Raw genomic sequence first — 19,022 nt, 5'->3', positions numbered from 1 at the left:
TAAGGGCTGTTCGGCAGTGCCACCTGTGTTTGCCAAGAACTGGGCAGAATCCAAACATCTCACATTCTGCAGCGGGTTAGATAAACTAGGACAGTACACTATCGTTTATGGAACAGAATATAGGCACTGCTTGTGCGTGCGGCGAGTAATCCTGAGCGGACCCCTAGGAATCTGGTAATGGTGGGTGCTTCTGGGGAAGGAATCCGGGGATCCTGAGAGGCAGGTGCAAGAGGGGCTCTTCTTCACACTGGTTTAGACCTTGTACACTTTGTGTATGTGTGTGTATGTGTTTTTGAGATTTTATTTATTTATTTGAGAGAGAGAGCGTGAGCAGGGGAAGGGGCAGAGCGAGAGGGAGAAGCAGACTCCCCACTGAGCAGGGCTTGATCCCAGGACCCCGGATCATGACCTGAGACAAAGGCAGACACTTAACCGACTGAGCCACCCAGGCACCCCTAGACCTTTTATATTTTGTACCATGTTCAAAAGTTAACTATTAAAAATGTTTTCTAAACTTGAAAAAATTAAGTATCCCTATTCTCGCATCCCAGGGACAGCCAGATACAGCAGGCATGTGCCCAGGTGGACGCCACTTCCCACCCTGCCCCCTGAATGCCACCTCCTGGCTGGGTCACCGCTGCTTGGCCTGGCATCTGGGGTGTGAAGACAGTGGGGTGGGGGGAGGTCCCCGCTGGCTCAGCTGCCTGTGATGGGGAGGTATGTTCCTTGCTCATGTCTGAGGCCTGCTCTCTGTCACTCCTCTGCCCTGAAGTTTTCATCCCATTGCACGTTAATTAGTACATGTTAGTGATGAATCTTGCAGTGTCTCAAATCCTTTTGGAGGCAGGCAGAGGAGAACATGTTTATAAATTTTAAATAACTAAAAATTTGCAGTTGCTGCTGCCTCTTAGGTACTTGGACGTGTCACTGAGGGTGAGTGAACATATGCCCGGGTCACCTCCTCTGGGCAGGTTTAAAATAAAACTCCATGGTTCTTCCTTCTTGCCCCACCCCAATTCAACACAGACTCTCCTGACACTGGAGTCCGAGAAGGGGGAGGCTCCCATGGGGGGGGGGCTGCTTCTGCCAGTGACATAGTGCTGTGGTTTGCTCTCTGTCACAGCGTCACACACTCAAGTTTCTGACCTCAGACTCTGTCTTTGGAATCACAACAGTTGTGGGTGACACCCTCGTGCCAAGTCCCTGGCACTCAGCTCCTGGGCTCCTGGTATAGGGCCCTGAGCGGAGAACAGACTCATTCCTCGCGTCACGGAGGGGGCTGGCAGGAGCAAGCCCGCTGCTGTCACTCTGTGAAGGACAGGTGTCATCTTGGCACCAAAGGGCTGGGCCGGCCGCCCTGTGGATGTTTGGAGTGAGCTCTCTGGGCACAAGAGCTGACAGCTGTCCTGGCCCTTCTGGAAGGGTCCCTAGACGGGTGAAGCAGAGGGAACCTCAGCAGAGACTGGTCACTCTGACAAGCTGCCAGGCATAGACTGTTCTGAGCTAACAATGTGCCGAGCGAGAGGCCCAGAGCAACTCCCCTGTGGATGAGCCTACTTGCGTGGGCGTACACACGCGCGTGTGAACGCAGGCACATGTGCTGTGAGCGTGCGTGTGTGAGTGTGCACGTGTGTGTACCACAGGCATCCCCCTGGAGTCACGCACATCTGTTCTGTTGTCTGACTAAGATCCCCTTCCCAAACTGGCCTGCTTTTTGGACTTTTTACACAAAGAAAGGGCCAGAGAAACTGGCCACCAGCCTTGCAGGATCTGAACGCCCGGACGCCTGCAGGGGCACCCAGGGCCGCTTCCTTGGGCAGAGATGTTGCCAGGAGAGATGGGCCGGGGACCTGTCGGGGGACAGGGAAACAGTTGTTTCCTGCGTCTTTGATGTGGGGCCCCCAAGGGGTGCAGCCTGGACATTGCTTTGTGCCCACTCCCCTGGCTCTGGAGGAAAGAATTCCCTAGGCCCATGAGGGGGCAGGAGCTTGGCCTGAAGAAAGAGGAAGATAAGGGAAGATTTTCTGAAAGGAAGAAGGAGAGAAAGAGACAGAGACAGAGCAGGAGGGAGGAACTATAAACATGGACAGGAGGGGGAAGGAAGCCAATGGGATTCTGGAGAGGCAAGGAGGGAATCGTGTGCAAGCCCACACCTGACTTTCTCTTACGAAATCACTTGCACACAGGTTGATGGGAATTAGCCCAGGTCCCACTGCCCAGGGCTCCTCTGTGTCTGGTTTGGCTGGATCTTAGAATCTCCAGTAATCGTTTCTGGTCAGTCTCAAGGAGACCCTTGGGGTGGCTGAAAGAGTCCCTGCCCGATGGTGTCGGTGCTTGTGGTGGGTCTGGGGAACCTCTGTCACTGGTTAACCTACTAGGGACCTCAGGGAAATGACCTCCCTTCCCTGAGCCTCAGCAGCCCCTTGTAAAAGGCACGTTGGACATTAACCAATAAAGTGGCTATTAAAGCATTTATCTGTCAGGGGAAAGAAGAGTCTGGAAGCAGAAACCAGAGTGTGTTTATTAAATGTGAAAACGTATGGTGACACGCAGAGGATTTTCCCTGAAAAGCCAAAGTCTCTCCACAGCCACATTAGCAGGCACGACAGTCCCAAACTGCACAGGTGGGTCGGAAGAGCATCTGCAGCCAGCAGAAAGGGGGTCAGCGGGCACGCGACTGGCGTGTCCCTATGAAGGCACGCACATGGTTGCACATATGCGTGTGTCCATATGTGTGTCTGTGCGTGTCGGGGCTGACGGGGAACCGGAAGGAGCCCCGAGCAGTGTATGGAAAGTAAAAGTAGTGAACACTCAGCTTAAGCAATTGTTTTCCTCCTGGAGGCTAAAATTCACGGGCAGGTAGCCAACAGCCACATTAGGGTAAGAAATGTAATCTGTTTATAATAAGTTTGCAAATCCATGTCATCGGTGCAGTGAGCGTGCAGCGCCCCAGAAGCCGCCGAGACGCTGGCCCTGGCTCGGAGTCCGTGGCAAGGCCACCGGGGCTAACAGGCTAGTGTTCCTAAAGCCCAGTTCGACCGCTCGCCTCCATCACCCTCTCCCTGCGGGGTGGAGAAACATGTTCCCGGAGACGGCAGCGGAAACTGCAGCTCCCTCCCTTGTGGGTGCCACCCCCCGGCTACCAGGGCAGAGACTGGTGATGGCCTCTCCAGGTGGCAAGGCACTCAGTCCCACCGACGCAGGGAGCCTGGGCCCCCTGCAAAGAGTCTCCTACGAGGTCCTGGGCTCTGCTCGGCCTCCCCACTTGTGGACAAGCTCAGGGCTGCCCCTGCCCCGTAGCACAGTGTCGTCCTTCCGGTCATCTCCCATTTCTGGGTCTGTAGTGCTTGCCACTTTTCAGAGTGAAATCAACAGGCAGCACCTGTTTGGCCATTGCCATGGCCTGGCACTGTCACCCTCGTGCATCACCTCCCTGTACCCTCCAGGAAGCTTGGAAGAGACACCGTCATCAGGCCATTGTACAGATGTGAAAGCAGACGCTTGGAGGGCTTGCACACCTTGCCCAAATTCCTGCTGTCAGTGGGATTAGTGTGGAGTCTGGTTTGAACCCAGGTTTTTCCAATGCTGGAAGCCCAGCTTCTTCCATGCAACTCCGCAGAAGATTTCTCTTGGAACTCTGCAGGTCCACTGCCACCCCTGGAGACATTCTCTAGCCTTTTTCTAGGTCTGACCTTTGTAAACTCATATCCCCAAAGGGCACTCACTCCCTCTATTCAGAATTCAGTGAACAATGACATGTGGTGGCCACAGAGCGAGGGCATTAGAATCAGACAGATACAGCTTACAATTCTGCTTTAGACTCAGGCTAGCCTTGGTCAAATTACTCAGCCTCCCTGCCTCCAGTTCTGTCTGTAAGAATAGAGAGCACTGAACTGCTACCTACCCCACAGGGTGGGTGTGAGAGATAAAGGAGATAAAACATAACCAGCTCCCTGGCCAGTGTTTGCATAGCTCTGCTGAGGGTGTGTGTGTGTGGTGACAAAAGTGACGAGGTGAGGAGGACATGTAGGCGGATGTCCCACCACCAAGTTTCATTCCTTCCCCATCTTCTGACTTCTCCCACCCCAGGATGATGTCTGAGAAGGCTGAGCAGGGGGCCTGAGACTTTCATCTGCAGAGTTAACAAGCTTCTCTCCACGGTCAGCGGAGATCATGTGGGGAGCTTGGACGTTTACTCCCTGCCCTGGCAGAGACCAGGCTCTCCTCCCCTTCCCCACTTGGGTGGTATCAGAGGAAGCTCTCTCCACCTCTCAGTGGTAACAAGGCCATGTGGGGAATCACAACAGGGCACTCTGGGCCTCCATTTGAGGGAGCTATCAGTGGAGGCCCTGTGGGGAGCCAGAACTTCTATCCCCACCCAGCAGTAAGGTAGAGACCTCTTTTAATTTTACAACTCTGCCAACAGATGTCAAGGAGGGAACCTGGACTTCCACCCCTACCTGGCAGTAACAACACAACTCATGGCCACCAACCACTTTCCCTACTGGAGCAGTGTCAGAGGAAGCCACTTAGTGCTGATGGTTAAAATACTATCCAGTGTCTCATGACACAATATTGGAAATGCCAAGTTTTCAATAGAAAATCCTCATCGTACCAAGAATGAGGATGATCCCAAATGAATGAAAATAACCAATAAATGCTAATCCCAAGATGACAGAGATGTTAGGATGATCTGACAGACATTTTAAAGCAACTACCATAAAAATGCTTCAAAGAGTAATGACAAGTACTCTTGAAACAAATGAAAATTTAGGAGATCCCAGGCAAGAAAGTGAAAATAGAAAGATAATAGAAAACTTCCCGATGGAAGTTTTAGAACCGAAAACTACAGTAACCAAAACAAGAAAAACCTGCCTGAATGGAGGCACTCACCAGCAGACACACAGGGAAACAGTGAACTCAAAGATAGGACGCTGTTCCAGATCCATTCCGGACAACAGAGAGAAGAAAATGGGCTGGAGAACAAAGGAACAGAGCTTCCGGGATATGTGGTGCTATATCAGAAGATCTAACTTCCATGACACGAGCGTTCTGGAAGGAGAAGAAATGAGGGCAGAACTGAAAGAGTGCTCGATTAAGTAGTGTCTTAAAACTTCCCAAATGTGGCAAAAACCATAAAACCACAGATTTAAGAAGCCAAACAAATCTCAAACAGGATAAACCCAAAGAAATCCATATCAAGGCACATCATAGTCAAACTTCTGAAAAACAAAGAGAAAAAAAATGTACATTGCAAACAGAGAGGAAGGACACTCCACATATAGAGGGGGAAAGAAATATGAAAGACAGAAAATTGTTCTGAGAAACCACGGAGGCCAGAGTGTTGAAGAAGTGTTGAAGTGGTCAACTCAGAATCCTACATCCAGCTGAAAGTTCCTTTCTAGTAAAAAAGACTCTTCAGAATGAAAGGGAAATCAAGGCATTCTCAGAAAAATGAAGAATATTTGTCACCAGCAGTTATACAGAATAAGAATGGCTAAAAGAATGTTTTCTTTTCTTTTTTCAAAGATTTATTTAATTTTTTAAAAGATTTTATTTATTTATTTGAGAAAGAGAGAGAGAGTGCTGAGCGGGGAGACCAATGCTGGACTCGATCCCAGGACCCTGAGATCATGATCTGAGCTGAAGCCAGACACTTAACTGAGCCATCCAGGTGTCCTGCTAAACGAATTTTTCTAAACAGAAAGGGAAACAATAAAAGAAAGACTATTGGAGCATCAGTAAGGAAGAAATAATAAGCAACAAATTTGGTAATATTGGTCATTACAAGAGATTTTCATTTTCCTCTTGAGTTGTCCAAATTGTGTTGATGATTGAGGCAAGCACTGTTAACACCGTCTAATGTGATTCTAAAGGTATGTAGAAGAAATATTTGAGACAACTGACTATTATATACAGAGAGGGTAAAGTGACATAAAGAGGTAAATGTTTCACACTTCACTCAAACTTGTCAAATGATGACACTAGTAAACTGTGGTAAGTCTCAATAAATGCAGAAAAATCATTTGATAAAATCCAACAAATATTCTGGATAAAAACTTTTAGCCAACTAAGAAGAGATGGGAACTTCCTCAACCTGATAAGGGGCATCCACTAAAAATTTATCGCTAAAATCTTTTTTTTTTTTTTTCTTTTTTTAAGTAGGGTCCATGCCCAATGTGGGGCTTGAACTCACAACCCAGAGATCAAGAGTCAGATGCTACCAACTGAGCCAATCAGGTGCCCCTATAGTTCCTATAGTTACCATCATCCTTTTCTTGTTTTATTTTTTTAAGGTTTATTTATTTATTTGAGAGAGAGGAAGTGCAAGGGCAGAGGGAGAGAATCTTTCAAGCAGACTCCCGACTGAGTGCAGATCTCTATGTGGGGCTTGATCTCATGACCCATGAGAGCATGACCTGAGCGGAAACCAAGAGTTGGGTGCTCAACCGACTGAGCCACCAGACACCCTGTTAACTTCATTCTTTATGATCAAAGACTGAAGACTTTCTCTCCTGAGATCAGAAATTCTCACAGACTATCCCACACCGTCCTGAAGACTCTATCCAGTGTAATAAGGCAAGAAATGGAAATCAAGAGATCCAGGTTGCAAATAGAAAAGGAAAGTTGTTTTTATTGGCAGATGACACAAGAGTCTACACAGAAAATCCTATAGAGCTAAAAAGCCACTAGAACTAAAAAAGTGACTTTAGTAAAGATACAGGATGCAAGATTAATTCACAAAAATCACCTGCATTTCTGTATATTTACAATGAACCACTGGAAATTGAAATTTTAAAAGGACTATTATAATAGTACCAAAAAGTATAAAATAATTAGTGAATCTGACAAAAGATGGACAAGATGATTAAAAAATCAATAAAACATTGCTGAGAGAAATGAAAAAGAACCTACATAGAGAGAGAGATACTGAGTTCATGGGTCAAAAGCCTCAATATTTTAAGGTATAAATTCTCACCAAATTGATCTATGAAGTCAATGCAATTCTGGGCAAAAACTCAGCAGGGACTTTTGTAGAAATTGACAAACTTCTTCTAAAACTTATATGGAAATGCAAAGGACTTAGAATAGTCAAAACAACTTTGCAAAGGAGGAACAAAGTTGGAGAACTAACACTGTGGGATTTCAAGACTTATTATGAAGTGACAATAATCAAGCCAGTAGAGTAAACATGAGCACAAACATCAGTGCAACTTCAGAATCAAGACTCAACAGACCCACTCATGTATGAACAACTAATTTTTGACACAACTGCAAAAAGGCAGGGAGGGAGAAATGGTAGTCTTTTCAACAAATGCCAGGGGGAACACTGAGCTATCCATAAGCAAAAAAAAAAAGTGAACTTCGATCCATACCTTATACCATGTACAAAAATTAAAACGGGTCATCATAGGTTGAAATATCCACAGCTTCCAGAAGAAAACAGAAGAAAATCTTTGTGACTTTGGACTAGGCAAAGATTTCTTAGATCTATCAAAAGCATAATACATAAAGGAAAAAAATTGATATATTGGACTCCTTCAAAATTGAAAACAAAAGAAAATGAAAAATGAGCTATAAACCGAGAGAAATATGTGCAAATCATATATTTAATAAGGGGCTTATATCCATTATGTATAAAGATCTCCCCAAACTCAATAATAAGAAATAAAGCAATCCAGTGAAGAAACAGACAAAATATTTAAACAGACATATCACCAAAGATCTATGAATTAGAAACAAGTGATGCAAATTATTTTCACGCGATATCACTATGCAACTATGAGGATGACGACAATAAAAGAGACTGACCACAGTAAGCATTATGACGATGTGGAGCAACTGGAACTCTCACACGCTGCTAAGGCTTTTAGAAATGATGGGGCTCTCATTAACCAAATCTTGCCAAACCCCATTCGAAGAATCACAGCTTAATTTCTCCCCTGCCCAATATATTTTGCCAGGAGCCCCTGTAAAGCCAGCTTTCCAGTGTCACACAAGGTCACCAGGAGCAGTAGTGAGCTTCTCCGTCCAAGCACACTGGAGTCGATCTAGTTTAGAAACACTCTTGCTGTTTTGTTTTTTAACTTAAGGCACCAGTCTGGGAGTTAGTGTGGTGCGTTCAAGGCTACCCAGCGCTCCTTGGGTGTGCTCCTCCGTGGATTTGAGGTGTCGGGAAAGGTGACACAGGGCCGGATTAAAGGAAAGAGAGGAAGGCAGAAGGCACCACGACTCCCAGTGATCTCGTCTAGACAGTTTTTTGAGGACTGAATACAGCTCTGGGTGTGAGTCAGCTCCCGCCGAGCAAGGGAGTTTCTGTGTGCTTGTGTCTCTCTGCCTTTGCGCTCAGAGGAAGGGCCCAGGCTCAGGCCAGGAAGACTCTGCTCGAAGCTGATAAAGCCGAAGCCCCTGTGCCAGGAACCCTGTGGTTTTCTGTCTTTGGAAGTTCTCCCGAGAGCCCCGGGAGAGGAGGACACTCTCTAGGAGGAGGTACTTTCCCCCGCAAAGCATCGTTCTGCATATCGCCCGGGCGAGCCGTTTGCACACATCCGGGCTCTGAGACCCCGCGCACCCGGGGCTGTGCGCTCCATTTCAGGTGCGCTGGACATGATTTTCTCCCTTCCTGTGCGAACTGTGAAGTTCCGTCCCCGCCTCTTGCCCTCTGGGGATGGGCGGAGGGAGGCAGCCTTCGGGGGCCGGGGCGGGCGACCGGCGGCGGGGCGGTCCGGGCAGAGCCGGCGCTGCCTCTCGGTGACCGTGGTCGCGGGAGCCCCAGACCCTGACAAAAGGCCGCCTGCTCGCTCCGCTTTGCTGCCTTTTACTTTTCCTAAACCAATTCTGGGGAGTTTCAACACTCTGAAATGGCCAGCGAAACTCTCCAGAGCTCAGATCCATCCACACGGAGAAGACGTGCGGATTTTTTTTTTAACCCATTGTTGGAATGTAAACGGAGCTGTCAGTCTAGAAGCCCCCCAGGAGTCCGGCGGGGGGCGTCTGCGGAGCCGGGTATTTTTAGAGTCCTCTCTCTCCCGGATCGGATCGCAGCTGGTGGACCCCGAGCCGGCTACCGGCGGGCTTAGGGCGCACGTGGCTTTGCGGAACCTGATGCCGCCCCAAGGTGGGCTTAGCTGGGGCAGCGCACGGAGCTGGAGCCCAAGAAGTTCGAGACAAGCACAAGGCACGTAAAAGCCCTTGTTCAGTTTCACCTTCAGTAAAACAAACAACTCGCAACAGGTTCAGATGCCATTTGGGAGAGGTGGGGGGAGGACTTATCAAAGATTTATAAATGGGGCAATGTACTAGTAAAAAAAAATCGTCACACCATTTCACAGGATGGCAGCATATTTTGCTTTTCTTTGGCCATGATCCATGATTGAGCTACTGATTAAAATAGACCCTACGAAGTACATGTATTTCTATGGAATGTCTCCCTAATATTTGCTGACTTGCTTCTGAATTACACGCCTGGTGAAGCGGACCCTGGCCGCAGGGAATTGTTTCTCCTTCACGCAGGTGCTCTCTGCGCCCCCTCCCTGGGGCTGGGGTCTGGGCTGTTTTGGGCTTTGTCTTTTGTTCTGTCTGGGAAGCCCAGCACAGGACCTAGCACAGGGAGGCTCTCATTCATATCCACTGGGGGCCCCTAGCTGGTCATCTGTAAAGTGGGACAATAGATGTTGGTCTTACCCACCTGATAGGCTCCTTTACAGATCCAGTTCATAAAGGATGGGAGAACTGCTCTCAGCCTCTCTCCTCAGCCAGGTCCTTTCCCCTTTTGTTCCTTGCTTTGCACATCTGTGAAGTAAAGGAAAGGGTACAAATTTATCAGTAATAATGCCCTTATTTTACTTAAAAAAAAAAAAAGTTGGCACCATTGTTACAAAATAATAACATTTGTTCATTCTGGAATGTGGTTACTCAGGTGTTTGTGATATCATTCTCTATATTTTTCTTTCAAAGTCTCCTGCTCCAATAAAAGAAGAGGGAAGGAAATTTTTTGAAAAGACTTGTATGAAATCTGGTCTCCTCCAGTTGGACTTTCTCCGGTTCTGTGTACAGGAAAATGCTCGGGAAACCCCGGAGTCCTGAGACTCTGTAAGGAGAGGCATTAATATTATTCATCTTGTTCCTGTTCTGTCCACTGCTCTAGGAATTCACTGGTACCCAGAAGTAGGCTTCACCCCCGCCCCCACTCCCAGCTGTGGAAGGCAGCTAGCTGTTTGCTCTCCAGGCTCTTTGACTTGCCGGTGGGATAGGAGTTTTCTAGTTGAAGGCACGTGAATTCAGGATGGTGTCACTTATAATGTTCTGGTTCAATTTCATCCAAGCCACTGCCTCCCCCTCAACAACCCCAACCTATACCAAACAGAAGCGTATACCTGTATGGAGAGTAGCTCCTATCTGCAGTCACTAAACATTTGCTTTGTATAATAAAATCCCAGCTTTCTTGGGCTTAACAAAAACACGTTGCTGGAGAAAATGCACATTGACATCTCCACTCCTCTAACTTAAAAACAGCCAAACTAAATTAAGTAACAACAACAACAAAAAGTTGTTTCCCACACATTTGCCCTGCTCTTACCACCAGTCTTCAGCCTGAAATAATTTCATGCTTGAGTTATTAACTTATGAAAATAGGCGCAAAAGGGGGAAAATGTGAGCAGATCCTCAGCTATATTATTAGTCATTGCTACAGCTGGGTGCGTTCCGGCACAAAGGCGTGTTATTCTGCCCGAGCACCTCAGTTTTGAACAAAATGTAGCTCGCTAATGGGTTATGCCTCATATACCTTTTTGTAATCATTCGGTTGCCATTCTCTGTAACTTATCCTGTTTTTCATTAAGAGTATGTGCATTAGGCAGGCGTGCACTCAAGCGCCCATGCACGGGTGTGTGCACTTGTGCGCTTGCACGGGCACACACACACATCTGTTAAGTCCCCTTTTGTTTGTGGCTGAAAAGAAAGGTCATGGGCTGAGCTGTCAGTGCTTTTAGGGAAACATCACTGTATTGATTGTGATAATTGAGAATTATCATTGATTATAATGCTTTGGAAATCAGGGTGATGGAGGGTGTGAATGTAGATTTTGAAAAACTGATGAATGAGGGGTAGGAGCATGAGTAAATGAAGGGAATCCAGAAGCATTCTGGAGAAGATGGAGACAGGGTCGGGGAGTCTGACCTGTCTCACTTTGGTCTCTATTTGTCAGGGGCAGCACTGGGCTGGAATCTTCCAGAAGCATCTCACTCACTTGCTTAGGGTTCTCAGGTCTTCTGGAGGAGCGACAAGATTCCAGACAATGGCCCTCGTTTTGGAGGTTTCTGACTTGCGCTCAGAGATGTTGCCCCAGACCAGTGTGAGTCAAATGAATAAAAGAGCCAAGTTCTGAACCTACTGATTTGTGCTTCTGCAAAGTGCGGAATTGGTTATAGAAATCAAGGCCTTTGAGTGTTAACCTCTGGATAGACAAAACTACAACAAAAATAGCAGGCAAGAAAATAAGCAAGCGAAAGAAATACAGAAGGGAAATATGAGAAGCTTGGAGAAGATCAGGGTTCTTACAAACAAGTATGGATCGTTCGAGCTGTCTCCTCAACAGATCAGAGGTCTGCATGGGGCTGTCAATCCTGGAAGCAGGGCCCCCGGGGCAGGGAGCACCCCCTACCCCCCACCCTTCCCACCCCCACTCTGCACCCCACCCTACCCGGCACTCCTGGGCCCCAAGTCTCAGCCAGTACGAGAAGCCCCCCCCCCCATCTTCCCCCTGGATTAAGACAATGGGATTCTCCACCTGACACTTGCCTGGCCAGGAGGGACACTAACTGGGAACCAAATGTGCTCCTTTAACCTCTTTGAAGTGTTAACGAATGCTTTGATTTTGTTCTTTCCTGCTCATTAAGACAAATGCGGTTCCTGAGACAAATCTGATCTCACCTCCCAAGCCAGCTGCTCATCTTCCTGATCCTGTGAACGCAAGCCCTGCAAGGGGGTCCCCTCCTGTCAGGTGCCCCACCTTGCCAACGATCACTGTGGCAGGGCTCAGGCCTCAGCACATCACACTGAAGTCAGACCCCGGGACACATCACCATGGGGTCCCCGCTTGTGTAAAAACACAGAGGTGCTTGTAGTAACTCTCAACCCAGAATGCCCTGTTAGATACCAGGCATCCCAGGCCTGTTGAGGTTCCCGGATACTGTGCTCCGTGGAGGCAATCGGGCTGGACAGAACTCCAGGGAGACAGAGCCCCCCAAAATCTGGAATTTTGAGAGCGGATGAAGCCAATTTTGCCCTCACCCTTCTTGTACTGGTGACCCGCTGGGGTAACGTGGTGGCAGAACTGGAACTCGAAGTGATGTTGCTTCTTGCAGCTGGCATTGAAGCCCTGAGACTCATCTGCCGTAACACCCCCCTCCCCATGCCAAGACCTCCCTCCCTCTTCCCCATGCCCCCTGCAAAGTCAGTGCGATGGCAGTCTGCACACTGGAAGCAACGGCAGCCCCATGGTCTACTCAGAGACCACTGAAGGTGGGACAGGCGCCTCCCACACCCAGTGCCAGCCACAGGGGGGACACAGGCCCCTGGGACAGAGCAGAGCTGAGAAAGGGGCCCGGGGCCCAGTGGGGGCATTCCCAGAGACAGCTGCAGACCATAGTGGAGATGGGAAAGCGGAGAGGAGAGCGTTCTCGAGAACAGAAATTCCAACCTGGAGAAACATCTCCCATCCTATCTCGTTCTCTTAGTTACAGTCTCCACAAGCAGCAGGCCCCAAGTCCTGCTCTGTGTGTGCCATCTCCTTGGAACCTCTGTCCATCTAGAAGCAAGATAGGCATGAGGGTTAGACCCTCTCCCCTTATTTTTGTTTTTACTGCCTTAACCATTTTAAATGTCTGGTTCAGGAGTGTTAAGTACACAAACGTTGTTTTACAACAGACCTTAGATCTTTTTCGTTTTGCAAAACTGAAACTCTACCCATGAAACAGTGACTCCCTGTTCCCCCCTCCCTGCAGCCCCTGGCAACCACCGGTCTCCTTTCTGTCTCTCTGACTTTGATGACTCTAAGTATCCCATCTAAGTGGAATCCCATAGGGTTTGTGCTTTTGTGACTGGCTTATTTCACTCAGCATAATGTCTTCAAGTTTCACATATCCTGTAGCCTGTGACAGAGTTCCTTCCTTTTTAGGCTGAATAATATTCCATCATAATATTCCATCGTGTGTGGAGACCACCTTCTGCTTATCCAGTTGTCTGGGGAAGGACACATGGGTTGCTTCCACCTTTTGGCTCTTGTGAATGACGCCACTATGAACGTGAGTGTGCAAAAATCCCTCTGAGATCTTGCTTTCAATTCTTTTGGCATTATACTCAGAAGAGGAATTGCTGGATCATATGGTAATTCTATTTTTAATTTTTTGAGGAACCTCCCTACTGTTTTTCACAGCAGCTGCACCATTTTACATTCCCACCGGCAATGCAGGAGGGCTCCAATTTCTCCACACCCTCCCCAACGCTTGTTATGGTCCGTTGATAATATATATGTCCTCTCAATGGGTATGAGGTGATACCTCCTTGTAGTTTTCTTTTGTGTTTCCCTAATTCTTAGTGATAGTGACTCTATTTTCCTATGCTTGTTAGCCATTTGTATATTGTCTTTGGAGAGATGTCTATTCAAATCCTTCCCCCCTGCCCCGGGCGGGTGTCTGGGTGTCTCAGTTGTTTAAGCGTCTGCCCTCAGTTCGGGTCCTGATCCCAGGCTCCTGGGATCAAGCCCCAAGCTGGGCAGCCTGCTTCTCTCTCTCCCTCTACCTGCTGCTCCCTCTGCTTGTGCTCTCTCTCTCTCTCAAATAAATAAATAAAATCTTTTAAAAATATAATTTCCCCCTTTTTAATTCAAATTACTGTTTTTCTGTTGTTGTTGACTTGTAGGAGTTTTTTTAATATCCTCCGCCTTTTATGTGTTTAGCTGAAAAGAAACTAAGGATCAAATAGGAGGATAACTCAGTTGCTCGTGCCTTCGAGGGGTGGGGGCTACATGTTTCCCCAGCAGCAGTGGGGAAGCCTGGGCCATAGCACAGTGGGCCCATCCTCCCAGCCATGTGGTCTCACGGCAAACACGGCCCATCAAATGCACACCCTGTGTTCACAGCCTCGTGTGCCAAATTGCTGTTTGGAAACCAACAGCAAACACAGGTTGCAGGGAGCTCAGAAGCGTGTAATATCCACTTTAATGACAGTTCCACTTTCTTGTTTCCCCCTCCTCGGAGGAAGGGCAGAGAGAAAAGGCCGTTCATGGAAAAATACATTTAAATGGATCAGTGCCGGGCAACCCTTTGCACATCTGTTCTTAACCGGTTTCAGCTGAAACTACTGAAAATATACATAGATCTGTTTATGTGGAACCAGTTAAATCTGATAAGATTACAATTTGGAGGGTAACTCTGGATTTGGTGGGGCGGGCGGGGGGAAACCCTCCACACTTGGTCTACACACACGCTCCTAACCTTTTACCACAGATGTTGTTGAGGGAATCAGATTTGCTGCAAATTAGAAAGATCTAAATTATTCGAGATTTGTTACAAAGTCAAGATGTCCCGACAGCCTTTCCGAAGCACAGGATTCCTGCCTCCCCTCCAGCCCCCTCCAACTGCGGCCGAGCCCTTTGTTATCAGAGTGTGGAGACCACAGCTGGGAAACCACTTGTTTCTGAGTAATTCTGTCCTCACTCCCCGCATCAGTCCGTTTAGCAGGAAGATGGCAGGCAGGCTCTCCGCACACTGAATGGCTGGTTGTCTTCGCTCAGTGGGCCCTGAGGACATGCAGGTGGCAGGGAGGGAGTGTTTACTGAGAGCCTCTTTATGCAGGTGCTAGGCTCTTTCCTAGGCCTTTCTTACAGAGCACTAGAACCACGCTTTGAGGTCATCCCATTACAGAGATGAGAAAACTGAGGCTCTAGGATGACTTGCCCAGGACCATACCAACAACAGGGAATGAGGTGCTGAAAAGAAAGGAAGAGATTTCCTCCCAACTAAATGTCTCAGGCGGCAAGACCACAACTCAGATACCCACAGGGCCCAGCAGAAACGGGAGTGAGGGGCCATGGGCAGCTAATAAGCAGCTCTAGCAGATGGATAGAGGGGCAGGGGGTGGAGGCGGGGGAATGCGGGTATCTTGGGTGCAGATCTCCTGGATTTGGCCTAGAGAACCAGAAATGACCAGGTTTGCACATGTTGACTCAGGTCTTGAAGTCAAACAAACAACCCAGACGCCGCTGTGGTTTGCGGTCCCACGGCAGGGCCCTTGGTGCCTCCAGAGGTGGGAGGCAGAGGCTGCGTTGGCTTTGCTCCGTCTCCCAGTGGGGCCTTGGGGATCTGACTATCAGGATTCTCGTATGCTGGTGCTGGAGGCCTCTGTCGCAGGTAAGGGGCACCGCAGCTCAGCGTCTCTGTCCCTGTGTCCCTTCCAAAGCCCTTCCTGGTAACTTTGTGGGACTCCTCCCTTGACTCTAGCACGCTGTGAATGTGCATTCATCTATAAACATTGATCTAATAATTTATCTCTAGAAGATGACATCAGTCTATAAAACGCACCACAGGACACAAGAATAGCAGTCACATGGCCTCAGAAACAATCAGCCCAAATTGACATGTGACAACATCCCCCCCACCGCACCCCCAGGAGCTGGGCTGTGATTGGTAAGGTTTTCATTCTTGAGGGGCCCCATGCTGTGAAAATGCACCTATTTCTGTTCATTGAAAATCATTTTCTTTAATAAGCAGCCCAGTGGAAAACAATTGTGAATGGCAGCTTCATTACATGTGGATTTTTAGAACAAAGAAAATACTCCTCACACTCTATGACCTGTTCAATGATACTGAATTTTAATTAAAAAAATGTTACATGCTAAATTGATGACAAGGAAGGTGTGACACTAGGGCTATAAAAGAAATCAGGAAGGCAACTGAGGGCTGACAGGTTGCCTGGGTGATCTATTTGACGTTACTTCCTATTTTTGTCTTCTCTCTCTTTGTTTTCCATTTGAAATTTTCAGTTTTGAACGAGTGGGAACATACTCCAAGCTCGATGGACTTCAGATGGGGAGGCTAGCGGGACTAGCGGAGGGTAAGAGGAGGGAGGGCCTTATTTGCCCTCTGGGGGCCTCCGATGTCGTCTTGGGTGATGGATGCGCTATTGTCCTAGAGGGCCTCCTCAAAGTGGCTACTGGCCCAGGCCACCCTAGAAAAGCCCTTTTCAAGGGGCCAGTTTTTCTGAGCACCAAACTTGGAGCTGCTTCCAGGTGATTGGTTTAATTTAAGTTCATCTTCGCCGTCCTGATAACTTGGAATGAATTATTCTGAAGGAAGAGATCCCGTGGTGTCTGGACAGGCCATTGGATTCAACCCAACCTAAGTTTCACCAGTTGTAAGAGAGTTTTCTTTTGAGATGATGCAATAATTGAACAGGAAAATCCAAGTGCTGAAAGTATGTCAGTGTGCTGGGTTTCAGAAAGGCTGACTGGGCTGGGCCAAGGTGGTCAGCTTCCTCTCTGGGTGGGCTTCTAGGTCAGGGCATGTCAGTTCATGACCTAAAGCCCCATGACACAGTAGCCATTTGCCCCAGTCACAGAGCCCTGAGGTCTGTCCGGCGTGGAAGAATCACGTCCACCACAGCACGTGCAAGGAGGCAGCAGCTGCCCTGTGTCCAGGAGCCTGCTGGGAGGAGTGGGGCTCTTGGGGCTGGGGGAGCTGAGTATCTACTTCCTCCTGAGAGAACAGGTGTGCAGGAGCAGACCTCAGAGTTCACCACCAGCCAGAACAGGGCCTTGACCTTCCCTGAGGAAGAGACTAGCACTCAGGGTCTAGGGTCCCCAGGCACGGAACAGCAGATACTTGGCACTGGGGCGGGGGGGGGGGGAGGGGTGAGCTGGTGCAGAGTGGGCAGGCCACAGGTATGACATAGGGGAGGTGCTGGCCATGCACAGGGAGGAGGCCAAATTCTGTTCTAAGAGCCCCGGGAAGCCACTGTCATGGTCCGAACAGGAGAAGCATGTGGCTTGGTTTTACATTTCCCAGAGATCATGCCGGCTTCTGTCTCGGGTAGGATCTAGAGGGAAGGAGGCTGAGCTGTGGGCCAGGTGGGAGGCGGTGAGATAGGAGACCACAGGGCTGCTTTCAGAAGTAGGACCAGAGCAGCATGGTGAGGCGCTGGAGAGGAGGGGGAGGGAAGGGTACCTGAAGGAGACATCTAAGCCCTGGTCTCCTCAGTGGGAGAGGCTGCAATAATCCCCACCCCTCAGAGAGGCTGTGAAGGTTACAAAAGGGGCCACAGCAGGTGCCCAAGATTGCATTCCCATTGTCCCCGTTGTCCCTGTGAGCGCAGAGAGCAGACGGCTGTCTTTAGCAATGCTACTTCTGACCCTTGTCCTCAGTCAAGTGGGAAGTAGGGCCTGGGCTGGAAGGGGCGACAGGGCGGGTTTGGATTGCTTTTTTCTGAGAAATCATGTGCAGATCCCCAAGCAAAACGGTGATGCAATAAACTTCCATGTTCTTAAAAACATTTTGATGTTTACGAAAAGAAAGTTAACAGGGAGCCGAATTATCACCGTCATGAAGCCCAACGTGCCCGTGGTCACATGACTTCCCAGAGTACAACAGGTGAGCCAGACCAGAGACTGTCCTTCAGGCCAGGATCCCTGTGTCCATCCCCAGCCCTCATGCCTGGTGATGCAGGGGTGGGGAGTGAGTGAAGGTAGGGGAATTCCCACTTTCAGGTCAAACACGCACTTCTGAGCTCACACCAGGCCTAGAACCTCATGGGCCTCATGCTTGTGAAGCTTAGTAACAGAGGAAACTAGCCCGACCCTGTGGGGTCTTCCTATGACTAGGAAGGCTCCCTGGAGGAGGAGGGTCATCAGGGCTGTGTGAAGGATGGGAGGAGGGGCCGATGGGGCTAGGCTCCCTGCTCAGGGTGCAGCTTGGAGAAGGACACATGACCAGTTTTCTCTGAGCCAGCACATTTTCCATTCTAAATATAGCCCAAGATGACCCAAGACATCTTCCCCTCCCAAGGAAACTCAAGGTTCTGTATTTTCCCGCATTTCTGTGACTTCTGAAGAAGTAAACAGTGAGATCTGAGGCTTTACCCTCCTATCCCCTGATTCCGTGGACCCTGGGGCCTAAGGAGAGATGTCTAACCCCCCTTGACAGGAGAGCCCATCCTGAGTCAGGAGCTCTTTTTGGCCCCCAACCTTTAGTAAGTACCAAAATACTTGGCCAGCCCTCTTCCTCCAGTAAAGTGGAAACAAGGCTTCTATCCACCTACAAAGGGTCACCTGTCACCCAGGCCGGAAATGAGTAGCTTTCTGCCATCCTTGGGTTGGTTCACCCCAGCATCTCAGGAGTGAGGCCCACCCTGATGAGGTTTAATTGGACAACGGATCCTTATTTCCCCTTGGAACCTTGCTGCACCATCAAGCTGATCCTTTGATCACATTTCCAGAAGGTACAGGATATAAGCCTTTTTGAAAAAAGGGCACCCACCGCAGGCCGCGGGCACCGCCGCCATGACTCTTGGCTCTGAGTGCCTTCTCTGCTTGTTTGCAAAGGGGGGCAGGGGATGGTTTTCTGTATGTGAGTGGGGCTCTGCTAATTGCTGCACAAGCACTTCTGGGGAAGTTCAAGTTTCCAAAGGTCTGCCGTTAACCCTGACAGCGCCCACGCTTCCCAAACGGGGCGCCTGGGGGCATTCGTGAAAACGCATCATGGGAGACACAAAGCGGCGTCGCTGTCTCCAAAGGGTTAATGACCGAAGAGTGAGGACAGTCATGGTAAGTTATATATAGCAAACAGTGAGCAAAGCAGGCAAGAGAAAAAAAAACACATGGAGACACTCCTCCCCCCCCCCCCCCCCCCCCCCCCCCCCCCCCCCCCCGCCAGCAGCCCACCCCCCACCCTCCTGCAACAACACTGTCTATACAGACCACAGATTGGGGCACAGTTAAATTTGGCACACAGAGACTACAGCAAAGAAAG

General features: G+C 49.0%; 1 long non-coding RNA gene across 17 annotated transcripts in view; it reads right to left on the bottom strand.

Annotated features, from left to right (window-relative positions):
- LOC113242353 (uncharacterized) overlaps nt 1-19,022 on the bottom strand; it is a 277,321-nt gene that overhangs the window by 151,906 nt on the left and 106,393 nt on the right. For all 17 annotated transcript variants that reach the window (XR_008958190.1, XR_008958188.1, XR_008958195.1 and 14 more), the window contains one exon: nt 9,689-9,792. This is a non-coding gene — a long non-coding RNA (uncharacterized LOC113242353). The remainder of the gene's footprint in view (nt 1-9,688; nt 9,793-19,022) is intronic.

This window comes from Ursus arctos, unplaced genomic scaffold (genome assembly GCF_023065955.2).
Source record: "Ursus arctos isolate Adak ecotype North America unplaced genomic scaffold, UrsArc2.0 scaffold_8, whole genome shotgun sequence".
Classification (NCBI taxonomy): domain Eukaryota; kingdom Metazoa; phylum Chordata; class Mammalia; order Carnivora; family Ursidae; genus Ursus; species Ursus arctos.
This window is presented reverse-complemented; position numbering and strand designations above follow the sequence as displayed.